General features: G+C 38.1%; 1 non-coding gene across 1 annotated transcript; it reads right to left on the bottom strand.

The window, feature by feature from the left end:
* Positions 1 to 14,217: 14,217 nt before the first annotated feature.
* On the bottom strand, positions 14,218 to 14,324 carry LOC145007791 (small nucleolar RNA R71). The gene has a single exon (XR_013663156.1). It is a non-coding gene; the product is annotated as a small nucleolar RNA R71 (small nucleolar RNA).
* Between the last annotated feature and the right edge of the window lie 3,169 nt (positions 14,325 to 17,493).

Genomic DNA, 17,493 nt, shown 5'->3' with positions numbered 1-17,493 from the left:
TTTCCTTGATATAGTACTTGTAGTATGTAAAATTTCATAAAAATCTAGTAAACTATCTATGTACTCGTATCTGTTCATATAGTATGTAATGTGTTCATATTTCATATAGTATGTAATGAGTATAGACTCATGAATGAACTGACTCTTGTGTGATTCCTTGTATTTGGAATAGTAAGTAGTATCTCCTAACTATACCTATTATAGTTACTAGTATTGTACATGTATAACCGAAGTATGCCTTTTGCTACCCAAAGGTACTGAACCAACTGACGGAAATTTTATGTCTATATATGTATACATGATATGTATATGTGTATATATATATATATATATATATATATATATATATATATAACTAATATTTGGATGACATTCGGACGAATAACCGATGACCTAAGGCCAGATCCCACTAAGGAAAAGGAAATAAAGAGAGCTAGCCATCCTAAGTCCTTTAAACATTAATTATATAACTATAAATATATAGGCATGCATTTGACAATATAAAAGTATAAAAGAAGTTTTGTAAAACCTTTGAAAAGTTTAATAACTAAGAAATGATGACTTGATGTCAGTTTGTCAATCGATTTGAAAGCAGTTTGTGTGCTAAGAATAGTTTTAAGTATAAGAAAACCTTAGTGTTGAAACAAAACTGTAACAGAGTTTGAAAGGAAACAGACAGTATGTAAGACAGTTTGATAAAGATTTTTAACATGTATAAATGCTTGAGAAAATCATTTGAAGTAATATGTTTAGTAAAACAGTTAAACGTGTAGTAAATCCATTTGTATACTAGTTATAAATCCCATATAATTGATTAATTAACAAAAAATATAGCAAAGATTGATGTTTTTCGCACGAGGATAATCATATGTTTACTTGTATCCCCCCCCCCCTTAAAAGTGTAAAAAGCATTTACAAAGTATTTGAAAATATAGTTGTAGTGGTATGAACTCACTTGATAGATTGAAGAAAGCGAGATGAAAACCGACCAGAACTTCTACTCGAGAAAGCGGATTTCTCAGGATTCTCAGGAATCTCGGGAGCGTAAAACTTCCTTCCGAACATGGATATGAAAAATGGGACTGTGGGATGGCTCTGAGAGTTTAAACGCAATGCTTCGACATGAGAAAGAGAAGAATTGAGCAAAAATTCTCGGAACCCTCACATCCCTTTTATAGGGGGCTGGAAGCCTCGCGTACGCGGGGCATACTAGCGAGGTTACGTTGGGCGTATGCGATGTCAGCGCTTACCTCATCCTTGGACGAAGCATCGGAGCGACGTGGACGAACTGAGGCCTAGCACCCGAGTACGCTGAGCGTAAATCGTCTTGGTGTGTGTGCCTCAAAGTTGTAAAATCCATAACTTTTGTATACGAGCTCTGTTTTTGACGTTCTTAATATACACGTGTAGGTGAGAATGTACTCTACAACTTTCATTTAGACTTCGTTGGCTAGTTTTCACTTTATTTTTATTATATATTTTTAATAGGACGGGACACGAAAAATCTGTTTAAAATCCATAACTTCTTCATTCGATGTTCGTTTTTGTCATACTTTTTACCGTTGTGCTACCATTAACGAGATCTTCGATTCTCGTTTAGGTTGTCTCGGCCACAAATCACTCAATCACTGTTTCAAGTTTTTAGCTGTCTACTACCACCTCGAAACTTAAAAAACCATAACTTCTTCATACGAAGTAAGATTTGTGCGTTCTTTTTAAGTATGCTCACGGTTTAACGAAATCTACGACTTTCGTTTACACACCTATATAAGGCTAAAAGTTATTGTATTGAAACTTCACGTTTTACGTCTATCAGCGTTGCCGGTTTTTGCTGCAAATCTTAAATTGGTCATAACTTCTTTGTTATAACTCGGATTTTAGTGTTCTTTATATGTACGAAAACCTTGATACGATTCCTACCACTTTATTTAACCCAAGTAAGATTTTAGGAAAATTAAATTTTGACCTAAATTTGACTGGTGTTACATTATATTGTCTCGAAATGTTGGGTTTTCACATATAGTTATAATTCTATACGAGTTGGAAAGCCAAAAATCGTGCGAAAAACCCACCTCTTCTCGAAAAACGATGTGTTCATGGCTAGGACGTGTTTAGGGCCATAAACTCATGTACGACCGTCAACCAGTTTTCCATTGGTGCCAGGTGGAACCACTACCGACCATACCCTCCAGCCTATAAATACAGGTCCCCTACCCTCATTTGAACTTTCTTGGCCGGAAACACCCTCTTTCTCTCTCGCTAACCCTCTTGACCGTAAACACCAAAAGCCCCTCGTTTCATCCGAAAACAACAGAAATCATCATGCGGGGCCGTTTGGGAGCATCTGGAACGCGTTTTCATCGAAATCAAGCACCCGTGTTCTTGAGTTTACGGTCGTAAACTCTTAAAACCTTCAAATACCGAAAACCTAGTTCTCGGCCATAAACCCAGTTCATGGCCGTAAACCCAGTTCTCAGTTGTAAACCTTATTCATGGCCATAAACCTTGTTCATGGCTGCAAACCCAGTTCACGGTCGTAAACCCCATTTACGGCTATAAACAACTCTTAAGTGGTGAAAAACTTGTTCCCTCTATTCAACCAAGTCCCGGTAACATTCCTTAACCGAAAACAAGCGTTTATCTAACGAAATCGCTAATTTAGATACGTAAATGTATTTATTGAAATTAGGATTCCGTTAAGTGCCACGTACATCGACTCAAGGATATTCCAGTTCAATCCTTTGCATCCAACAAACACTGCGTTCATACCCCTACGCTTTTATAGTTTTTAAAACGTTTTCAAGTAGGGAATACAAGCCAACCAAAAAGGTTTTGTCAAGTTAACATGGATGCAATTTCAACTGTTTTACATCAAACATTTAGATACTTTATCCCTTTTGTAATATGTCGAGCATAAGGGACATTTTCTAAACACAATTGCATAGTTTTCAGAACAATACATGAACATAACATACCAGTCAAACTATAATAGGTATAGTTTGGGAAATTCAAAATCACTTTTACATATTCAAACTACGTCCAAGGTTGAACACATAAGCTATGACAGATTTAGTTTATCCACTACTACAAATAGATAACAAGACTATTTTACTAAATAATTATTTTGCGTATAAATATTTATACTCCACACCGTATAAAAACGATTTCGAAAACAAGAACAATAGAACAACATGTAAACTAGTTAATACAGGATTGTGAAACCTCTCTTCATTGTACCCTTCGGGGTACAGGTAAATCCTCACCTTTAGTATAACCAAAGTCTCCTTGAGGGAGAGCGTGAAATTTGTGAATAGATCTATTCGGGACCGACAACCCCTCACTTAAACTGTTAGCTACAATTAGGCAGGCATGCCTGGGGTGACACGTTTTGTAACGTACGATGCTAGAAGAAACGTCAAGGAGGTTCCCAATCATATTTGTACGATTATACGAACTCAGAATAGTATAAACTAACCTTTGTTGACGATATTTTTCCTTCTTCAATGGTTTTATTTGAAGTAATAAAACTACCTTACATATTGGTGGTAGCTAGAGTTTTCGAACAAAACATACCTTACATACTAGTGGTAGCCAGGGTTTTCAAATGGAACATACTTGAATTACTGGTGGTAACCAGGTTTATGATACAAACGATATTTTACTTATCATGAAAAGAAATCATTTGTACAAATTCAGTGACTAGTTTCCAATACAAAAACATGCTTATGAACTCACCAGCTTTATGCTGATACGTTTTCAAAACCGCTTGTATTCTCTCGACAACGATAGACAGGTACCATTGCCAGCTTTTGAAATGACAGAGCACGTTAGACTCACATCTTTTACTTTTGTTATATATTGATATGTACAAACTATGTTTTCAAACAGATGTAAATACTCATATTGTAATGTAATGGTTGTCTTTACTTTGATTACTATGACACGATTGTTGTGATACTACGCATGATATCACCCTGCCTCGGACATTTCCGCCATTTGTTTCAGACGGTTCAGGGATGTGACATAAGTAAAGGTATTTGGAAATCACCTTTCGGGCTCTAGCTGATTATATACACTGCTCCAACTGGTTTTTCTCTTTAAAACTCTTACTCGTTTTTAGAATAATCTTTTCTTTTAGATTTTTTTCTGAAATCCTCAATTTGAGTCCAGACACACCCGAAGGTACATCCGATTCCCTTAATCCAAGGCTCCGATACCAACTTGTAACACCGTAAATTTTCAAAACAAAATTTTCATTTAAAATCACATTAATGTTATTAACACAATAAAAAATTCCCCAAAAATTTCAAATAATCAAAACACATGCTCATAAAATACTTTGAAACACAATCCAGGATTCTCCAAAACACATCTCTAACTCGTGTGTACAATCAAGCTGGTGCCTTCCCGTGATCCTGAGAAGTACCTAAAACACATAACACATAACACGGTAAGCACGAAGGTTAGTGAATTCCCCAAAATATCACACACATCTCATTAACCTCTCATGGCTATGCTCAAATAAGACTCTCCAGTTAAAGTGTCTTAGTGGGACCCTTCGGTCCTAACTCAGTAAGCTTAGAATAATACACAACACAATTCACAAAGAAATAATGTAGTATATCACAATACTCAATATAAGCATACAAGACCCTCCAGTAACACAAATTCACCATTCATGGTAACTATAGTGAGAAGGCTCAACTCGTAAGTAAGCAAGAAAATAACCTCGCACACAAATCTCGAACTAGCCTCCGCCTAACACATAGAATAATTATCTATAATTAATAGTTAAATCGCGACTTTAAATAACTAAATTATTTTCTCTCTCAAACTCTTGGAATGGTTAAAAGACCGTTTTACCCTTCCATGGTCCCCATAATCCCTTTCTTAACCAAACCCTAAATTCAACAGAAGTCAACACTCGAGTCAACAGTCCATGGTGAACTAACTCACAGAGTGCTTCTATGTGACTCGATGAGTCCCCTTGTTCCTTTAGAATGTCGTGAAAACCCAACTTAACTCATCGAGTTATCTCATCAACTCCCCGAGTTACCCATGCCCAAAACCATCGGGGAAAACCCTTGCCGACTCGTCGAGTCAGCTTATTGACTCGGTAAGTTCATTTAGTCGAACCCTCATTCAAATGTTTTAAGGTGGATCTATAACCCCAAACTCTAGATATAGCCTTCGAAGGCTCGAATTTCACAAAAAGTTGCGAGCTTTTACGTTCATGCATGGTATATTAGGCTCATAATTCCAATACTAACTCCAACAAGGGTTAGATGCACATTAGCTTGCCTCTAAGTCAATAAAGCTCAGCTCTTTGGGCTCACATGTCCTCCTATAGTCCAGATATGAGGATTCAACCTCATGATATGCTCAAATAACTCATTGTCACAAGATAGACGGGAGAAAACCGTAAAAACATCCCTAAACTAAGATCTTACAAAGGAAAGTTCAAGATATAAGCTTTTTACCTTTGCACTGAAGCTAATCACTAAAGAACTCTGGATCTACAGCCCCTCCTTGATCAAATACGCCAAGCTTTCTAAATCTCCTTCCAAGATACACAAACCCACTCAATTAAGCCTCTCTCTCACACACACACACAAATCAATATGATTGATTAGGGTTTCACATACGGGAGTTGGGTGGCTGGTGAGGCAAAAATGAGGAGTTAAGGCCCATTAAATATGAGACAAACACTTGTTGAGTTGCTTAGCTAACTCGTGTATATATATATATATATATATATATATATATATATATATATATATATATATATATATATATATATATATATATATATATATATATATCAAGTTTGTAAAAATCATTTGACGGTAGCTCGACGGTCGACTTGTGTTAAGGGATTAATCGGTCTTGGTAGGGATTAATCGAGGACCATAGAATATTAATAAAAGATTAAAATTAATTGAATATTAATATATTTTAAGAAAAACAAGTACTTCAAAATTAGAAAATAAGAAAAAATGTAATTTGGAAATTTGGAAATACGAAACTATGAACATTTTGGTATAATATTTGAAAATTTGAAAAAGATGTTGACATTTTTTTTTTACTTTTTTTGATATTTTTTTTTTACTTTTTTGACTTTTTTTGACTTTTTTCGATTTTTTCGACTTTTGTTGACCGATTAATCCCGCCAAACCCGATTGATCCTAAATTTCCAATTAATGTCCTAATCCTCAATAGTTGGAGAATATCAAGCGATTAATCCACGATTAATCGCCGATTAATCCGGATTTCTGCAACCATGATATATATATATATATATATATATATATATATATATATATATACACATATATATATATATATACATATATATATATATATATATATATATATATATATATATATATATAATACCTAGCAGCCGGGATGTTACATGAGGGTTGATGCAGACCTGACACATCCGTGCATTGTTATATTATTTGTATCTTGTATATGGTAATTTGGAAAGCTCACTAAGCTTTCTGCTTACAGTTTATGTTTATGGTTTAAGGTACTTCCAATTCTACAGTGAAGGTCCCGACATGACAACACAAGATCCTTCCCATATGATTTCTGCACCTATGTAATTTTACTTTAATGTTTTGGAATACTATATTGATTGATTGCTTTTAGTACAATAAATGAATGAAATTAATGGTTCTTAAAACAAAGTTTTCATACTGTGCTTGGGTCGTTACAACAGAACTGAATGCTACACCAACTACCAGCTCTACGAGTCACGTGTACAATACCCAGGGACCAAGACTTAATCTACTACTAAAAAATATCCCAAATGACCTAATGTTAAACTTGGTCAACTTCAATAGTCAACGGTCAAAATCAAAAGTTAAAAGTCACTCCAGCTAGTTGCTACGGCGTGCCCATCGTTGGTCATGTCTTGACTGCTAAACGACAAAGCAGATGGGTGTATATCAAGTCGCCATGGAGGCTAGGGTTTCTTTTTGGAGGTTGAGGGAGAGTGATTATGGCTGAGGGTGGGCAACCCTAGCCATCACATTCCCTTAAATAGGGATCAAACCTTGGATTAGGTTTTATCATTAAACAACAGGCATGTCATGGTGATATATGCCACGTTATAGAAAAATATTAAATCCCACTAAAACTCTACTCTTGGACACATCGTGGGACTCCATCACCATGCCATGGTCACCAGATATCCAACCGCCAAATTATTAAAATTACTAAGAAGGGAACGTGCCACAAAACTTGATATTACATTTATCCCCCACTTGAAATAGACTTCATCCTCGAAGTCCTTGACTATGAATACCTCTAGGTAATGCTCCTGCATTTATGCCTCAGATTCACAAGTCCACTCGGAACCCTTGTGATGCTTCCACTAAACCTTGAACAATGGTACCAACTAGTTACGCATGTCCTTAATCTTTTTATACAAATTCGTCACTAGCCTCTCAATATAGTACAAACAATCATCAACCTGTATATCATCCAAAGGAACCAATATTGAATAATAAGCTAAGCACTTCCAAAGCTAAGAAATATGGAATGCTTTATGAATTTAGCTAAGCACCTCAGGCAGATCCAGTTGATAGGCTACCCTGCCTAACCTGACTACTACTTGAAATGACCCAATGAATCGGGATCCCAACTTTCCCCTCTTCTTGAAGCATATTACACCATTTCAGGGTGATACCTTTAGTAAAACCATATCGCCAACCTAGAATTCCAACTCGGATTGACGTCTATCAGCATATGTCTTATGTCGACTCTAAGATGTTTGTAACCTCTGTGTTGTCATCTGGATAAGCTTTCTCATCAGAAGGACTACCTCGTTGTTTCCCATGAACCTATAACCAACCTCCCCCCAACAAACTGGTGTACGTGTAACACTCCATAAATCACACTAAATTTAATTTTTTTAGAACCAACTATGAATCAATATTGTTTACAAAAGGTTTCATTGTTTCAAAAGCATTATTTCAAATTAGTTTTTTCCCAATACCCAAAGACATAAAAAGTGGAAGTTGTGTACGATCACTCGGTCACCTTCCCGTGATCCTTGAAAGTACCTGAAACCTCAAACTAGAATTGTAAGTGAAAGCTTAGTGAGTTCCTCCAAAGTACCGGCACACCATAAGAAACAAGAAAACAGTATGAACAGCCAACCTAATTGGACTGCCTTGTAGGGCCTACCACTTATCTGGACCGCTGTATGAGCCTTCAGCATGACTAGACTGCCTTGCAGGGCCTATAGCCTCTCCGGACGACTCTACGAGCTGTCGGCCTGACTCGACCGCCTCGTAGGGCCTAGATCCTATTTGGTTATCCTCGAGTGCCTTGGCCTACAACCCAAAGCAAGACCGCCTCAACGCAACCCAACCTAACGACATATACAACAAACAAACATAAACACAGAGCCAACAAATACAGAATATCATATAGATCTACCAAATAGCCACAACTATCATATCACTATCCTGACCAGAATAAATAATCTAGTAGGTCGGCCTTGGTGCCTTCAACCCACTGGCACATTGTGAAAAACTCACCTCACAGTCTGAATTCAGTATTAATAACTCCCAGCAACGACAACTGGCTCATCCCAAATCCTAAATGTCAAAACATTTCTTATACTAAAATAATAACATTTTCCCAAAATACCCTTGGTCAACACTTGTGAGAATCAACAAGTCACTCGAGTCGACTCGTCCGAGTCAACCTAGGGGGCATACGTGGGGCACACTCCAGAGGTACGTAGGGCCTACTTGGGCTTTGAGCAAACTCGGGTGTAATAAAGTTTTTTTTCAGTTTTTTTACTGTAATGGTAGATGACATATTATCATATAAACTGCTTATGATAGTAATGTACTTTTGTTATGAAATGTTAGATAAAGTTGTATTCTTTTCATTTATTTCTCATACTTTTCTGTTAAAGAAAGTTGTATTCTTTTCATTTTTTAAGGGTGTATGATCTGGTGCAATTAAAACAATGGATGATAAAAAGGGTAATCCTTTCTTATAGCTCTTATTCAATACAACTATATTGTACTTATGTGTTTTATTTGTAATGTATCTGCTATGTTTTTTCTATTATTTGTTAATGTTACATAAGCGAACCACCATGACCTTTATACAATCACCAATATCTGAAATCATTATATACTCATCGTTCTTTTGTTCCATGACAGAAAGATGCCTAGGAGACCGATTCGTAGAAATAACAACACAACACCACCACCGTCGCCTCCGCAAGATATAAACTCTACCATATTTCAAGCAACAGTCTCAGCTGCAGTGACAACGGCTCTATCCCATATTCAAACTGTAAATAATGGTGGTGGGAATGGACAAGGGACAGGAAGCTCCCACCAAGGGATGAATCAAGGGCCTATAAAGGACTGTACCTACAAGGACTTTTCTACATGCCATGAAAAGAACTCAAGGAGATGCTAATGGCCAGGTACTCTCCTCGTGGGGAATTATAGAAACTCGAGAAGGAACTATGGAACCTTACAATACAAAACTCATACATCGATGCTTACATCTTGAGATTTAGTGAATTAGCGCTTTTGTGTCCTGGTATGATTACGTATGAAGGAAAGAAGGTTGAGCGATTCATTTGGGGATTAACATCTCCCATCCAAGGAAATGTAATTGCCTCGAAACCCGAGACTTTTGACAGTGTAAAACGACTAGCTAAGAAGCTTTATGATCATGGTGACAAGAAAGGTACCAAAGCGATCGAGGGTGAGGCCAAGAAAGAAGGAAATAAAAGAAAAAGAATAGGGAGAACCAACAAAAGAGATGTCAAACTTCAAGGTCGTCCAAGAAACCACAGATAGTAGTAGTCTACGCTGCTACCACTCCAACCACATCAGATCCATCTGTCCCATCCTCAACCACACTAGTGTCTGCCAAGTCATATGCGGGTTCCAAACCCAAATGTGAAAAGTGTAATTACCACCACATTGGGGCATGCAAGGACTTCCAATGTACAAATTGAAATTGAAGAGGGCATACTGCCCGATATTGCCTGATTCCCCCACAACAAAACAAGCAGCCCAATGACAACAATTCTTGAGCTAGCCGTGAATGTTACGGATGCGGTGAAACTTTCCATTTTAAGCGCAATTTCCCCAAGAACAAAAATCAAAACGCAGGAAAGGTCCTAGCAACGACACAAGGAGAGGCGGTGCAAAATGCAATTGTAGTGATTGGTATGTTTCCCCTAAAACAAATCTTATACGTGCATTTTATTTGATACTGGGGCGGAGCAGAGCTTCATAAGTCAAGAAGTCAAAAAATCACTTAATCAAAATCCCCAAAAATTGAATGAATGTTTTACGATCGAAATCGCGAATGGTAAAATAGAATCAAACAGCGACATCTACATACGGTTCACGTTAACATGAAACAATCACTCCTTTCCAATCGATTTGATGCATGTTAATATTAGGAGCCTTGATGTGATTGTTGGCATGGATTGGTTAAGCCCCTACCATGCCGAAATTATGTGTCACGAGAAGGTTGTTTGCCTTCATTTATCCAACAACGAAACCCTAATAGTCTATGGCGATAAACCTGGCACAAACCTCCGACACATTTCTTAGAACAAAGCACAAAACTGTTTGCATAAAAGGAATCATGTCTTTCTTGCTCATGTTGTGGATAATACAAAGGAGGAGAAAAACATCAATGATATTCCAGAAGTACGTGAATTTCCAGACGTATTTCCCAAGGATTTTCTAGGAATACCCCCCGAGCATCAAGTCAAATTCTGAATCGATCTCATACCTGGAGCCACTCCAATCGCCAAATCACCTTACAAGTTAACTCCTGCCGAAATGCAAGAGTTATCTATCCAACTGAGCGAACTTCTATACAAAGGATTCATCAGGCCGAGCTTTTCCCCTTGGGGAGCGCCTATCCTATTTTTCAAAAAGAAATACAGATATTTCAGAATGTGCATCGATTATTAGGAGTTAAACAAGCTTACTGTCAAGAATTGATACACACTCCCTCGAATCGATGATCTATTCGACCAACTACAAGGAGCAAACTGTTTCTCTAAGATAGATCGGAGGTCCGAATACCATCAACTAAGGTTCCAGTAGGAGGGTATTCCAAAAACTACTTTCTGAACCAGCTATGGACATTTCAAATTCGTAGTCATGCCTTTTGGTCTAACAAATGCACCTATAAAGTTTTGGACCTAATGAACCGAGTCTGTCGGCCGTTCCTCAACAACTTCGTGATTGTTTTCATCGATGATATACTCGTTTACTCTAAGAGTGAGGAAGTCCAAAGCCAGCATTTACGGCAGATTCTAGGAACTTTGATAACGGAGAAGCTATACACAAAATTCTCCAAATGCGAGTTTTGGATTCGTAGAGTGGAATTCTTGGGATATGTAGTCAGTGAAGAGGGAATACATGTAGACCCTACCAAGATCAAAGCTATTGAGGGCTGAGCAACCCCAATAACACCAATAGAAATCTAACAATTTTTGGGCCTTGCTGGTTATTACCAAAGGTTCATTCAGAATTTCTCCAAAATCATCAAACCTCTCACCACTCTAACCTAGAAAGTCGTACTCTTCAACTGGAATGATAAACAAGAAGCTGCTTTCCAAACCCTGAAACAAGCCCTCTATAGTGCTCCAGTGTTGTCTTTGCCAAAGGGAATGAAAATTTTCGTAGTGTATTGCGATGCTTCTAAACAAGAATTAGGTTGTGTGCATATGCAGCACGGAAAGGTGATAGCTTACGCATCCAGACAACTAAATACCCATGAAGTAAACTATACCACTCATGATCTCGAGCTGGGAGTTGTGGTCTTCACCTTAAAGATTTGGAGGCACTATCTATATGGTACGAAGTGCACCATTGACATGTACATAATTAGTCAATTGTTTAGCATACATTTTTATTCATTTTTAACTAATTATATGTATAATGTGGACAAAAGGTACTTAATAATGCTTAAATTTTGTTTTCAGTCCAAAAGACATGCTTGGGAGTAAAAGGAAACAAGGGGAAGCAATTAGAGACCAAAGAATGAGGAATGAGGGACAAAAGCATAGCTACTCGGTGAGTTCTCGAGGCTACTCGGCGAGTACCCAAGAATATTCCAGAAGATAAGTCAAGACTCTTGGTATAAGACGGATAGCAAGCATCTACCCGGCGAGTTGGGTCTGCTACTCTCCGAGTACACCCTGTTTTGTGATAATTATAAATATCAAACCATTATCCGAATTTTTGGGAATTTGGAGAGCTGAACCTGCGAAAAAGAACCCTTTGACGAGCCGAGGAACCCTAACCTTCAATCCTTTGAAGAATCAAGGCAATTAGGTTATTCATTCCACTTAGCTTTAGGAATTAAGTATGTTTAGCTTATTTGAATATGTTTTTGAGTTTTTTTTTTTGCTATGACTATGAACTAAATTTGTTATGTTTCAGTTGGGGAAGACCAATTTACTCCTATGGTTTAAAACATACTTTTTGATTGATTGTTATTTGGTGATTTTAATCAATTCAGTTTGTTAAAGAACCTTATGCATTAATGACAACTATTTTCTGTTAATTGGAAGGTAATTAAGTTGCATGAACATCTCTTAATTATTCACCTCATATGTTATGTGAACACTTTATCATTTACCTAGGAATAATGAATATGAAACTAGGATTAATTACAGAATGGGTAAATTAATGTGTGAGCTTGTTTGAGAAACCAAAAAACAAGAGGTTAATTGAAACACCAACTTGATTAACCAATTACAAATCTTATTTAATCCAAACAATTGAACTAGGGAATTAATTAGTTTAAACAATTGGCCACTGATTGAATTGATTAATCGTATACGGGTTAGGAGTAACGAACATGAACCTAACCACTATAGTTGGTAACCAATAATAATTAATTTATCATTTAAATAACCATAGGAGTGAATTGGTTGAACCTAATCAGAAACCCATTATTAAATTTGGTGAATTTGTCATTTGCTGTAATTGTTTAGTTAGTTAAGTGTTTAAGTGCTTTGTTTAAGTTTCTAGTCTTGTAAAACTAGAGAAAAAAACCCTTTTACTTTTATTAGTTGCTTAGTTAAAATTAGTTATTAGATTAATTTCCGTTCCCAGAGTTCGACACCCTACTTATCCAACTATACCACTAAAAGATAGGTTTACTGCCTTTGTCTGCTTAATTTATTAACTAAAAGTAGGATTAAAACTAGCTCGTTTCACACACATCAAGTTTTGGGTGCCGTTGCCGGGGAACGGTTCTAAATAATTTATCTAATTCCTAATTTTTTCGATCCTTTGTGTGAGTTTACTGGCACAAAGTTAATTTATTGCAGTTTAATAATTAGTAGTTAGGTTTTAGCATCTGTTTTAGTTTTTATATTAAGTTTATTTTTCTTTCAAAAATACACTACTACTCGTCGTGTGCATTCGCACCTACTCGGCGAGTATAGCATTATTTTTGCCTTTAATTTTTGTTTTTTTTAGTTGCATTTTTTGTTCTTTTTACGTTTTTATCTTGTTTTATTTCAGGACTTTCATGACCAGAGGATCAAACACTCCGCTGGTACCCCCGTTTGGAGATCCCGAATCCTCATTGAGAAGGAACACAGGAAAGGACGTGGAGAGCTCCAATACACCGAAGAAGTCACCTTTGTCTAATTTGATGACTGTTTTTGGGAAGAAGAAAACCAGCAAATCAGGTGCATCCAGCGCATCTTTAGCAAGCGAAGACACCGAGTACGACATCGAGGAGGAAGAATAACCTACATACGGGCACGACTCCGATTCCGGCAACGATTTAGCTCGTACCATGGCTAACATTGATGAAATACCTATGGGAGAGTGGAAGAAGAGGATCCGTGATGACACCGGCCCGGGACTTGTGCAACCTGCAATTCCCAGTACTGCTACGTTCGAGCTAAAGGGCCACATACTCGCCCAGCTAAAGGAAATTCCTTTCTATGGAAAAGACCACGAGGATGCCTACAAGCATTTAGAGGATGTCAATGATGTAGCTGATTACTTTAATGTTCCAAATGTGCCTCGCGAGAGTCAGCTACTTCGCATGCTTCCAGTGACATTCAAAGGTGCTGCAAATGATTGGCTCAAGTCACTTCTCCCCGGATCAGTCACCACATGGGCCAAGATGAATGAAGAATTCATTGATCACTTTTTCCCGCCTTCCAAGATAGCCAAGTTGAAGAAGGTCATTGCTAACTTTGAACTACAAGTTGGAGAGTCGCTATATGAAGCTTGGGAGAGGTACAAGAGCTTGCTAGGAAACTGCCCACACCGTGACGTTAATAGCCAGCAAGAAGTCTCCATTTTCTATGATGGAGTCAATGTCACAACCAGGCAATTACTTGACTCGAAAGGCCCGCTCACAAAGAATCCTCCCCCGGTGATCAAGGAATTCATTGAAGAATTCTCTAAGCACTCTAGAGAATACCACAATCCAAGAAATGATGTTACTAGGGGATTCACATATGCAACTACTGAAAGCGGTCATGGCTATGCTAAAAACCATGGATAGGAGGATGGATAATATGGATCAAATGATCCATGCTATTTGGGTGGGTTGTGAAAATTGTAATGGACCTCATCTTACTAAAGACTACGACTTGGATGAAAATGGAAACAAAAAGGTGCAAGTATGTTACTCAAGTGGGGACCGATATGATGAAGACTGGCGAAAACCAAAGAAAGAGTAGCTCCCGTATGAAGAGTACAAGAAGGCTAAGGAGGAGAAGTACAAGCAGAAAGGAAGAGGTTTTTACCAAAAGGAGGTGTCGGCACAAGAAAGAAAACGAAGTTTGGAAGAGATGCTTACCAAATTTGTTGTTGCTTCAGAGAAGAGACATAGTGATCATGATGCTGCAATTCAAGAAACAAGAACTATCCTTAGAAACCAGCAAGCATCTATCCACAACATAGAAACGCAGCTAGGACAACTTGCTCAACAAATAAACCAAAGATCACCGGGCGAACTTCCTAGTAAAACCGAAAGTAACCCACGAGGCGCGCACATAAATATAGTTACAACAAGAAGTAGGAAAATAATCACTCCTCTGGCCCCTATTCAGAATGAAGCACCCAAAGAATCACAAAAGGAGGAAACAGGAAATCAAGAAAAAAAATCAAAATCTTCAAGATACAGAGCCTACTCGCCGAGTACAGAAGATGCACTCGGCGAGTCCACTACCAAATCCTAAGGATCAGACCCCTGAAAAGCTTTACCAGCCTCCATTGCCATACCCAGCCCGAGCTAAGAAAGAGAAGCAGGAAGAGGAGTACCAGAAGTTTCTAGATCATATCAAGGCTCTTCAAATCAACATACCCTTCATCGAAGCTATCGTACAAATGCCCAAATATGCAAAGTTCCTTAAGAAACTTCTCACTAATAGAAGGAAGATGGAGGAAGTGAAGAAGGTAGTCCTCAATGAAAACTGCTCAGCTGCTATCCTAAATAAGCTACCAAAGAAGAAGGGTAACCCGGGAGCTTAACTTTACATTGCCAATTTGGCAACTTGGCTACCATTCATGCTTTGGACGATTCGAGAGCAACTGTAAACCTCATGCCATATTCATTCTTCAAGAAGCTGGATCTCCCGGAACCAAGACCAATTCACATGGCGATTCACTTAGCAAACAAGACAATCACTTTTCCAAGAGGCATATGTGAAGACTTACTGGTCAAGGTGGACAAATTCGTATTTCCCACTTATTTCATAACTCTAGATATGGAGTCGGATCCTCAAGTCCCGATCATCCTCGGAAGACCCTTCCTCAACACTGCGAGTGTTATAGTAGACATGAGGGATTCGAAGCTTACTTTGCGGGTAGGTGATGATTTAGTAACTTTTGGGGTTGATCAAGCCATGAAGTATGCAAGGAACAGTGACGACACGGTATTCTCAATTGACATGGTTCATGAATTATTGGAGGAATGAATAAGTGAAGATTCCAGCAAGTCCACAATTTTTGATGAAGAATTTGATGCAGAAAAAGACTTCATGGAGATCGAGAAGCTGCTGGAGGAAGCTGGGTTTGAAGAATTAGTGAAGAAATTTGACAGCTCTACTCGCCGAGTAGGTCCGAGCTACTTGCCGAGTCCATCCTTAGAAAAATCAGAATTCATAAATGTAGCTACCAACTCGCCGAGTCCCTTACCTGCACTCGGTGAGTACAACAATCAAAACCCAAAAACTGAGCTCAAAAAGTTACCAGAACATTTGGAGTATGATTTCCTTGAAGATGGCAATCAAAAGCCAGTAATCAAAGCCTCTGACCTGTCCAAAATCTGAAAAGGAAGAGCTAGTGCAAGTTTTGAAGAAGCGAAAGCGGGTTATAGCATGGAGTATCACCGACATCAAAAGAATAATCCCTTCTTATTGTTCTCACAAGATTAATCTGCAAGAAGGAGCAAAGTCGGTTGTACAGCACCAAAGAAGATTAAACCCAAATATGCAAAAGGTGGTCAAGAAGGAAGTGGTCAAACTTTTAGATGCGGGGATTATATATTCCATTTCCGACAGTCCGTGGGTGAGCCCGGTCCAAGTGGTGCCCAAGAAAGGAGGGATGACGGTCATAACCAACAAAAAGAATGAGCTTATCCCGACACGAATGGTAACCACTTGGAGAGTGTGCATCGATTATCGAAAGCTAAACAATATCACTCGTAAAGACCATTTTCCCTTTCCTTTTATTAATGAAATGTTAGAAAGATTATCAGGCCATTGTTATTATTGCTTTCTAGATGGATTCTCGGGTTATTTCCAAATACCCATAGACCCAATGGACCAAGAAAAGACCACATTTACTTGCCCATGAAACAACCCAAAATACGACCCAAAAATTTTTGTTTAATAATTACTAAAAACACTATGATAATATCATAAAAAAAACTCGAACGTCAATATCTCAAAACAGCAGCAAAGTGTTATGAAGAAACTATATCAAAACTGTATCAAATCACATTTATGAAAAACTAAAAACATCTCCCAGGACAACTGAAGTTTTGGTGTATGCGATGCCATCAACCCGAGCTCTTCCCTTTTCTTGCGGAAGTAGCTGAAACCAAAACTGAAACTGTAAGCACGAAGCTTAGTGAGCTCCCCCAAACTACCACATACCATACAATACATATAAACACATACTGGGCCTTGCCTACTGCATCGGACCGAAGTCCGGAAACTGCATCGGACCGAAATCCGAAACTAACCAGGGCCTTGCCCTCTACATCGGACCTCCTGCATCGGACCGAAGTCCAGAACTACTTAGGCCTTGCCTCCTACATCGGACCGAAGTCCGGAACTAACTGCATCGGACCAAAGTCCGGAACTGCTGAACATAGCATAGCATAAATATATCAATTAGCATAAACACGTAAACTGCATACTGCATCGGGCTGTAACCCAGAACAGATAAGACATAAAATCCCGTCTGAGCCACGAAGGCATCAAACATACTA

This window comes from Lactuca saligna, chromosome 7 (assembly GCF_052625555.1).
Source record: "Lactuca saligna cultivar CGN05327 chromosome 7, ASM5262555v1, whole genome shotgun sequence".
Taxonomy (NCBI): Eukaryota; Viridiplantae; Streptophyta; class Magnoliopsida; order Asterales; family Asteraceae; genus Lactuca; species Lactuca saligna.
The sequence above is the reverse complement of the archived record's forward strand: the minus strand, read 5'-3'. Positions and strand labels throughout refer to the sequence as shown.